The sequence below is a fragment of the Suricata suricatta genome, chromosome 17 (assembly GCF_006229205.1).
Source record: "Suricata suricatta isolate VVHF042 chromosome 17, meerkat_22Aug2017_6uvM2_HiC, whole genome shotgun sequence".
Taxonomy (NCBI): domain Eukaryota; kingdom Metazoa; phylum Chordata; class Mammalia; order Carnivora; family Herpestidae; genus Suricata; species Suricata suricatta.
In genome coordinates, this window is record NC_043716.1 from 3,949,274 (window position 1) to 3,958,780 (window position 9,507).

Here is a 9,507-nt window from a genome sequence, read left to right on the forward strand (position 1 = left end):
GGTTGGTTGAGCCTCTGACTTCGGCTCAGGTCATGATCACACGTTCGTGGGTTTGAGCCCCGTGTCGGGCTCTGTGATGACAGCTCAGAGCCTGGAGCCTGCTTCGGATTCTGTGTCTCCCTCTCTCTCTGACCCTCCCCTGCTCATGCTGTCTCTCTCTCTCTCTCTCTCTCTCTCTCTCAAAAATAAATGAAACCTTAAAAAATTTTTTTAATAAAAAAAAAACAAACAATGAGCTTGACTCTAACCTGGCCCTAAGCAATGACATCTACAAAAAATGGGTTTGATTTGGTTGAGGTTCCCCCCATGACACATTTGAATAAACAGAACTCAAGAACCGTCACCACAACGAGGTCTATGATCACAGTCCCCAGGCTCGAGGGTACGCTCAGCGCACTTTGTGAAACACCATTTCAGGCTACGTGTAAAATCACCACCAAGCAGCAGTGAATCGGTTTATAGGAAGGTTCTTTTCTGAAACCTGGCAAGCCAAGTTCAAGTTCTCCACTAACCACATGGCCACAAAGGCAGGAGCAAGGTCCCGAGTGTGGGCCCGAGTCACCACTGGGAGGGCCAGAAGGACAGTCAAGGGAAAGGCAGAGAGGACTTCCCGTTGACAGTCCTGTGACCATGCTGGGGACACCTTGTCACTTTCCTATTAAAAGGAGGCAAGGAGAGGGAAAGAACGGAAAGAAAAAATAAAACTTGCATAAGCTTCAAAAAAGGAAAGGAGGGGGCACCTGGGGGGCTCAGTCGGTTAAACATCTGACTCTTGTTTTTGGCCTCAGGTCACGATCTCATGGTTTGTGACTTTGAGCCCCACATCGGGCTCTGCGCCGACAGTGCAGAGCCGGCTTGGGATTCTCTCTCTCCGTCTCTCTTTGCCCCTCCCCAGCTCAGTCTCGCTCTCTCTCTCTGTCTCTAATTTGAGATGTGGAGCCCGCACCCACCGAAGCACTAAAGCTGCCAGAGAACCTTTCTTCCCTCCCCACCATCCATTTCAGCGACAGTGACTTCCAGAAAGCAGGTGAGCAGGGGGCTTGGGAGGGGCAGTAACCATTCTGAAGACATGGACCCCCCCACCCAGGTCAGGCCCAATGAATTTGGAGGCAGCAGCGCTCGGGGACGGGGACAGGGTAGCCATGCTCTCCCACGTGCGCTATTGATGGGGACCATCAGGGACGCAAGTGGCAAGCAGTGGTACACAGGGTGGCCTCTGACTTGGAAGCCAGACCGGGCTGCAGGCTGTGTAGATCACTGAACGTAAGTGTGAGCAACCATGAGAGGGATTCAGTCTCCCGGCCGCGTGCACGCAGTGTCAAGGCCAGCAACAGGCCACACAGACTGCATCTCGTCTCTACACGCAAGGTCAGCACAGATGCTGCCTCGTTCGAGAATGAGGGAGGAAAGGGGTGCGGGAACGTGGGCAAAAGGGTGAGGAAGCACCATCCCCAGGGCTCGAGGAAGAGCAAGCAGCTCAGAAGGCAGCTCGGAAAACCACGTCGGGCAACTGTTAGAAAGCAAGCGGATGTAACTCATTTAAGTCATCTCTACATCCAATGTGGGGCTTGAACCCACAACCCCAAGATCAAGAGTCACACGCTCTTCTGACTGAGCCAGCCAGGCAGTCCTTCGGATGTAACTCTTTAAAAGAGGAACAGGAGCGCCTGGGAGACTCAGTCAGTTCAGTGTCTGACTTCAGCTCAGGTCATGATCTCACGGTTTGTGGGTTCGAGCCCTGCGTCGGGCTCTGTGCTGACAGCTCGGAGCCTGTAGCCTGTTTCCGATTCTGTGTGTCCCTCTCTCTCTTCCCTTCCCCTGCTCATTCGGTCTCCTTCTGTCTCTCAAAAATTTAAAAAAAAATTTTTAAAAATTTTCTAAAAAAATAAAGAGGAACAGAAAATCGTTAACAGATAAGCCACCCAAAATAGAAAGGATGACACAAAGAAGCAAGCGGATGAGGGAAGGATTATACCAAAACCGTTCACCTGAGTATACATGAATGCTTGTGGGCAAAATAGACCAAAAAAAAAAAAAAGTTAAATCAATATAGTGCAGGTTACACTGAAAAGAACAGCCCCAAACAGCAAAGTTAAAAAGAAAAAAAAAAAAAAAAGCAAGGAAATTAAAAAAAAAAAACAAGTAATGTACTAAGTTTAAGAAGCATTTCATTAGAAAGGACCAGATCATGGGCACTTGGGTGGCTCAGTAGGTTAAGCAGCCGACTTTACTCATGTCATGATCTCACTGTTCTGTGGGTTCAAGCCCCGCATAGGGCTCTGTGCTGACAGATCAGAGCCTGGAGTCTGCTTCGGATACTGTGTCTCCCTCTATCTCTGCTCCTCCCCTACTCATGCCCTGTCTCTGTCTCCCTCCCTCTCAAAAATAAATAAACATTAAAAACAGAAAGAAATAAAAGACCAGACCCAGGGGTGCCTGGGTGGCTACGTCGGGCAGGTGCCTGGCTTGGGAATCTCAGCTCAGATCGTGATCTCACAGTTTGTGGGTTCAAGCCCCGCATCAGGCTCGGAGCTGACAGTGTGGAGTCTGCTTGGGAGTCTCTCTTCTCTGCCCCTGCAAGGGGATCCTGCACGGCCAGTACTGACCAAGCCCGGTGTAAATCCATTCCCCAACGCTGTCTCCTCTGCCCGAGCACTCGCTGACCCCGGGGCCGGTGCAGAAGCTTCGGAGCACTGGCTGAGGCATCACCGAATAGTCTCTGCCTCTCCTCCACCCAAGCACCCAAGCAACCTGGCACGTGTAAAACACCACAGTGTCCGATCTGTCTGCCAAGGAGCTAGAAGATATTTAAAACTCAAGTGGAATGAGCCAAGCGCCTCTCCTCCCCAGATCTAGAAGGACCCATAAGCCTCCCAGCGGCAAATGCCCTCTGTCACTAAAACCCCTTTTCAATCAACTGCGGAGTGTCGGTCTTCCTGCTTTAGGACCCAGTAACTGGGAAAATGATGCCCCGCCCCCTTTCCTGCCCCCCCCCTCCACCAATGAAGCCCCCAGGAAATGCAGATGCAGGTTCTCTATGTAGTATGAGGTTGCTCTGGATGATTTCACTGTCTTTCTTTTATCACACTATAAAGCTAATTAATTTTTTATTTTAAAAGAACTTTTTTCTTTTTTTTTTAAATGTGGACTTATTTATTTATTTATGTGTCTAAAGAGAACACTGTGAGTGGGGGAGGGGCAGAGAGAAAAGGAGAGAGGGAATCCCAAGCAGGCTCCGCACTGTCAGCACAAAGCCTGATGCGGGGCTTGAACTCATAAACCGTGAGATCGTGACCTGAGCTGAAATCAAGAGTTGGGCGCTCTACCGACTGAACCGCCCAGCCACTCCTTTTTCTTTTTTAAGTGTGATTATAAAATTACCTTAAAATTTTTTTAATGTTTATTTATTTTTGAAAGAGAGAGAACATGAGCAGGGGAGGGGCAGAGAGAAAGAGAGAGAGACACATACACAGAATCCAAAGCAGGCTCCAGGTTCTGAGCTGTCAGCACAGAGCTTGACATGGAGCTTGAACCCATAAACCACGAGATCATGACCTGAGCCAAAGTCAGACGCTTAACTATCTGAGCCACCCAGGTGCCCCTAAATTGACTTTTACAATCAGGAAAACACTGCCTTCCCCCCAAATCAGCATGCACAATTCTAAAATATACCATATGATCCCAATTATGTAGACAAATACATACAGCAAAAAAAAAAAAAAAGGAATGAAAAGCACGCTAAATATTTTTCTTACTTCTGCTTTTCCATATTTTCCAAGTTTTCATAATGAGCAAATTGATTTTAACCCATTTAAAAAAAAAACAAACCTTTACTTGATTCCATTACGAACTAACGTATGAATACAGGATTATTTAAAATAGGTAAATAATATTTGCTAATAAAAATCCCCCTTTGATAGATCCTTTCTCTGTTCCCATCCCTAAAATGTACACTATCAGATTAGGAGTCCTTGTTTACTACCTTTCAAACAGTAAGGAGACGTGGGGGAGTTATTTTTGAGAACGTGAATTCAGACAAAATGGGCAATAAAGAAGAACTTTCTGAACCAAAGCAAGGCTGGCATAAAAATTGGAGGTGGAAGAGACCCCAGGATCAGTTGATCCCATGCTACCACTTTACAGACTGGGAAACTGAGCCCAGAGACAGACGGGGATTGGATGTCTGTCTCCCCCAGCCCGGGGCATAGTCCCCTCCCTCCTTCCTGCTCTCTGACTGCCCTAAATCTTGATGCGGATGTTGCTGGCATGGTTAGAAGACTATTCGAGTCACACGGAAGAGCCAAATCCCCACCTAGGTCGGCTCCCAGGCTGACCTCAACGTGCTCTGTGCGAGCCAATCTCTAGAGAGCACAGAGCTCTGCTCAACCACGAGCCACTTCCCATCCCTTTGTGGCCAGGGAGCCCCCGTGACGGGAGGGGGCTCAAGGAGGAAACATCTGTGCACACAAGGGGAGTAAAGGGGGGTGACTAAAAGCACTTGATTTTCCCTTTTGGCATATCCTCTCCTGCCTATTTTTCCACTCATTGAAATGCAAAGCTCCATTCCAATGAAGGGGTCTGGAAGATTCCAGAAACTTCTAGAAACTGCAAACTCCCGCTCTGCAACAAGGATTCCCAAAACAAGGTGTGCATGGACGTGTCGGGGTGTGGGTGAGGGTAAAGAGCAAACACAACCCCCGGAAACAAGCCACAGGCATCCATGGGCTTGTCCCCAAACCCAACATGTAACCATCAGCACAGAGGCACAGAGGAAGTCCCAGAATGCACTCCGCCACTGCCCAGCCATGCGGCCTCAGCCAAGCCACTTCACCTCTTGGAATCTCACGTGTCTCTTTCCTGCATGTAAAAATGGAAATACCACCATCTCTTTCACCGGATTCTTGTAAAGATCAAAAGACCAAAACAAGGGTTAGCAACTCCATAAATATTGGCTTTGCCCCACATCTTCCCATCCCCATTAAATAAATCACTGAGCAACCTTTGAGGAAAGTCATCAGCTGAGATCACTGGCACTGAGTCAGGCGCTGACTGGGTTCCCCCAACTGCCCGCGCGGACTGACGCCGTGGCCCGTTCCCGACACAGAGCAAGCTCATCAAAGGAGCGAGAAGAACAGTGTGTGAGACAGAATTACCGTGCTCAGTGGACCTGACTAGAGTTTAGAGGACAACCAGAAAGGGGACAGTAGGACCCATGGAGCCCAAGACATGTGTGTCCACCAGGGCTACTGGAAAAGCTGGCGACCCCAGCCAACCAGACCAAGAAACAAACATGGCCCTGGAGAAGGTCTGCAAAGCAACCACAAAAGTCCCCGGCAACCTTCCTGGCGTGGCCTGAGAGTGCCTTCCTTGAACTCCGCTCCCATGGGCAGAGACACCCCATAAGAACACTGCCCCCCAACTTCAATCTCCAAAACATGGGATGGGCCAAGGGTCCCCAATGTCAACCCTACCCACCTGTGAGATCCTACCTTCTCATGGTTCTTAGATGCCGAAGTGCAGTCGGAAACTTATATATATTGGCGCATATCTGACCCTCACAAGAATGGTGGAGAAAGGTGTTGTTATTTACTCTCCCTCTCCTGAGTAAGTGGAGGTCTTCCCCAAGGTCTTACAGCTAGTAAGACACAGAACCAGTTTGAACCTGGAGTCCCATCTCTAAGAACAGCACAATCCCCTCTCTCCTCAGGCTCCTGTGCAATATCCAAGGGGCACTCCTTTGCTAATTGGAGAGAGAGGTGCCGGAGGAGAGAAGGAAAACATCAAGAGAAGCATCTCCACAGACAAGGGCCCTGACCACAGCCAGGATGAATGACATGAAAGAAACACAGTCAGCCCGGTTCAAAGCTCCAGCTGGGACAGGGACCTGCCTTGCTTTGCCTCACTTCTTGCCGGCCCCTGGGGGATGAAGCCCCCTGACCCTAGCCCTACCTTCCCTCTCAGGTGAGCTGGTCCATTCCTACCTCCACGGCTGCTCTCGTTGGGATGAGCGGTGCTCAGTCCCTGAGACCTGGAACAGGGTCCTACTCCAGTGTGTCTCCAGACGTAGAAAACACGCCCAATGAATACACATGGAATCAAAGAATTTCCCCCCAGTCTCAGAGTAGGACTCAACAGTGCTCCCCCTGCCCCCCACCAACAAAGCAGGTGTCTTAGCTTCCTGGGATTACCCAGGCACCAATTCAAGGGTATGGGAAGAGAGGGAGACAAAAAGGTAGCGGCACAGCCCATGTGTTTATCTATTCTACACCAGGAGGGGACCTGGATACGGAAATGCTCTCCGGGACCCCCATATCACAAATGAACTGGACAGGCGGGGGATGGGGAGGGTCATCAATGGCCTGTCTGGGTCTCTGAAACCAGCCTCTCAAGGGCCTAGGGTCTTTCAAGTCCCTGAAATTGGCCACGAACATAATTAAAGATTTTTTTAACTGGAGAGAAAGGGCCCAGAGGCCAAGGATGATCATCTATGAAAAGCGGTCTGAGCAATCAATGCTCAATGTGAAACGTATGCATGTGGCTGGTCCTTACTCAAACTTTTTACAGAATGGGCATATTATTTTCACCCAAGGACTCAGAGCCTAGTTACCTCTGATATGCTTGAGCACCCAACCTGATCTCTTTCCCTCTTTATCTCTGTTTCTGTCTCTTGACATCATTTAATCTGCTGGCCTTGTCTGCTAGGGTCACATGCCACTTCTCTCTTAGGAACAGAACCCAGTGAAATCTTTATTCCCAGAACAAGTCCAAGATATGAGGGCTTATTCACCAATGTGCACCGAGGGGACCCACAGATTAAAGTGGTGAGTCGCTGGTGGCTGCACAGAAAGGCGTCAGGATTTGCTGAGATCCTAACAACAAGGCAAGACTCCTCCAGCCTTTGCTCTGCCTGGAGTGGTGTGGGGTAAACCCTTTAACTCCATCTCTTTGCCTAGGGACCCCCACCTTTCCTCCTCTCTTGGTCTTGAAAGGATGGAAAATGACAGTAACAGGTGTAGGCACTCTATCCACAGCCCGAGCCTCAGATACACAGAATATTCCCCCCAAAGACAGCTGAACACACGTTCTTCTCAAGTGCACACGGAACATATTCCAGGATAGATCAACTGTTAGGCTCCAAAATAAGTCTCAATAAATTCCAGAAGACTGAAATCCTATCAAGCCTCCTGCCCTACCACAATGGTATGAAAGTAAAAAGCCATTACAAGGAGAAAACTGGGGGAAAAAACACAAAGCAAATATGGGGAGATGAAATAACATACCACTGCATGACCAATGGGTTATCAGGCAAACAGAGTAGAAAGCAAATAATGCCTGAAGACAAAGAAAAACAGAAATACAACACACACACACATACAAAACCCATGGGATGCAGCAAAAGCTGTCCTCACAGGGACATTCATAGCAATACAGGTCTCCCTCAATAAACAAGAAAAATCTCCAACAATCTAACACCTGAAGCAACTAGAAAAAGAACAAATGAAGCCCCAAATTAGCAGAAGGAAAAAATAATAAAGATAAATAATTAGATCATCACAATTATAAAAAATAATTAGATCATCTAATCAAAATAATTAGATCATCTAATTTCACTCATACGTGGAATCTAAAAAGCTGGGGGGGGAATGAACAAACAAAACATAAAAACAAACTCATAGATACAGAAAACCCACTAATGTTTACCAGAGAGGAAGGGAGTTTGGGGTGGGCAAGAGGGGCGGATGGGTCAGTGTATGGTGATGGATTTAACTAGACTTTGTGGGGGGTTGGCAATCACTCTGTAGGGTACCCAGATGTTGATTTATGATGTCGTACACCTGAAGCTTGTACAATATTATATGCCAATCCTCGTCATCAGCATGTTGACCACGTGGGGCCACTGAGTCCCCTGTCACCAAGCTACTCATTTTTTGCCAGAGAAGCCGGGTATCTGAATTTCCGATGTGAAATCTGAGGATTCTTAGATGTTGGCCAACCAACTCAACGATTTTGAAATGAATCTGTGGGCAAAAACAAAAAGGAACAACCACAAAACCTCTTCCTGAACTTGACTCTGCCCACTGGCCACCAGTCACAGCTCCTCACGTTAACTGCTGGGTATCTGTGTAAGTGGCCGATGGAAGAGAGGCTTCTTGCCTTTAAAGAACTGAACATCACTGTCCTGGACCAAGAATAGGAATTAACGCTTTCACGCTACACTAATGGTCCCTTTGCAGCCACCTCTTACCACCAAGAGCCCCTCCTGCACGCCAGCTTCCGGGGTTTCTAAGGGCTACAAATACCTGGCCAACTTCTTCTGACCCCAGAGCTATGCGCCTCTGCCTGGGTCCTACCTTCCTTGAAAGGGAAGCACAGGGCAAGATTCCTGGGCCACAAGGGACTCTGAAAGTCTGTCCCACTCTGTTTATGGGAAGGTGGCACCCCATGGGCTGATCAGAAGGCTTGGAAGGGGCGGAGGGGTGTGAGGAAGAGAAACCAACTGCCTACGGAGTGAGGCACGTGCCACACCAGCTGTGCACTGAGCAATCCGATAGATCAGAGATTTGGGGAACCCAGGAGAACGTGAGCCAGACGCAGCAGTCTTGCGGAGCAGAGACACACATCCATGAGTCCAAAGCAGGATGACACAGTTGCCCCTGTGAGCAGAGAGACTCCCCTTGGAGGACCAAGTATTGGGAAGCCAGCACCCCTGGGACCCGGTGAGCCTTGAAGGCTGGATCTGTCCTGGTGGGAAGAGTGACCGAAACAAATCACTGGAAAGTGTGTCCTGGGGACACCGGTGTGAAGGCACAGTGACGGGGACAGTCACTGCAAGAATCACGGTGTCCTTCTCAATCCGACACAGGGAGCTCTCCTCCTGACCACCACCCTGTCCCCAGACCTCACATTTTCCCATGTGCCCTGCACACGGCACCTCATCAGCTTATGCAGGGCTCTCCCTGAGCAGACCAAGAAGCCTTCCTTTACTCCTCCCGGTCTTTCCCTGGAAAGGAGACCCCCAGGCATCTCTACCCGCAGGAGAAAAGTCAGGCACATTTGGTCACCACCCAAGGCCAGCGGTTTCCAATCTCTGTTCTTCAAAAGTCTGACCCGCCGTGAAAAGCACATTTTACTTCAGAGCCCAATATACACACACAAAACAGTTCTGTGTCGCGAACCCATGTGATACACTCGTATTTTCCTGTTCAATTTTTTACGCCAGTTAACGCTGATGACGCACATTGCGTGGCTCACGACTCAGGGTTCATAAAACGCGGCTTTGCCTGGGCCCGATCTGCTTTTAGGCACCCCCTCCTTTGCCTCCCTCTCCATCAGAAATTCCTAGAAAGGACTCCTTCGCTTCACTTTTCTGGACCCACCCAGGCAGACGTAATAAACGCTCCCAATTCTCCCAGCCCCCAGGACCGTGTGCCGCTCACGGGCACTTAGAGTCCCACAAGTCTTTTCTTTTCGAGAACAGGGACCAAGTGTCTGGATTCAGTCCTTTTA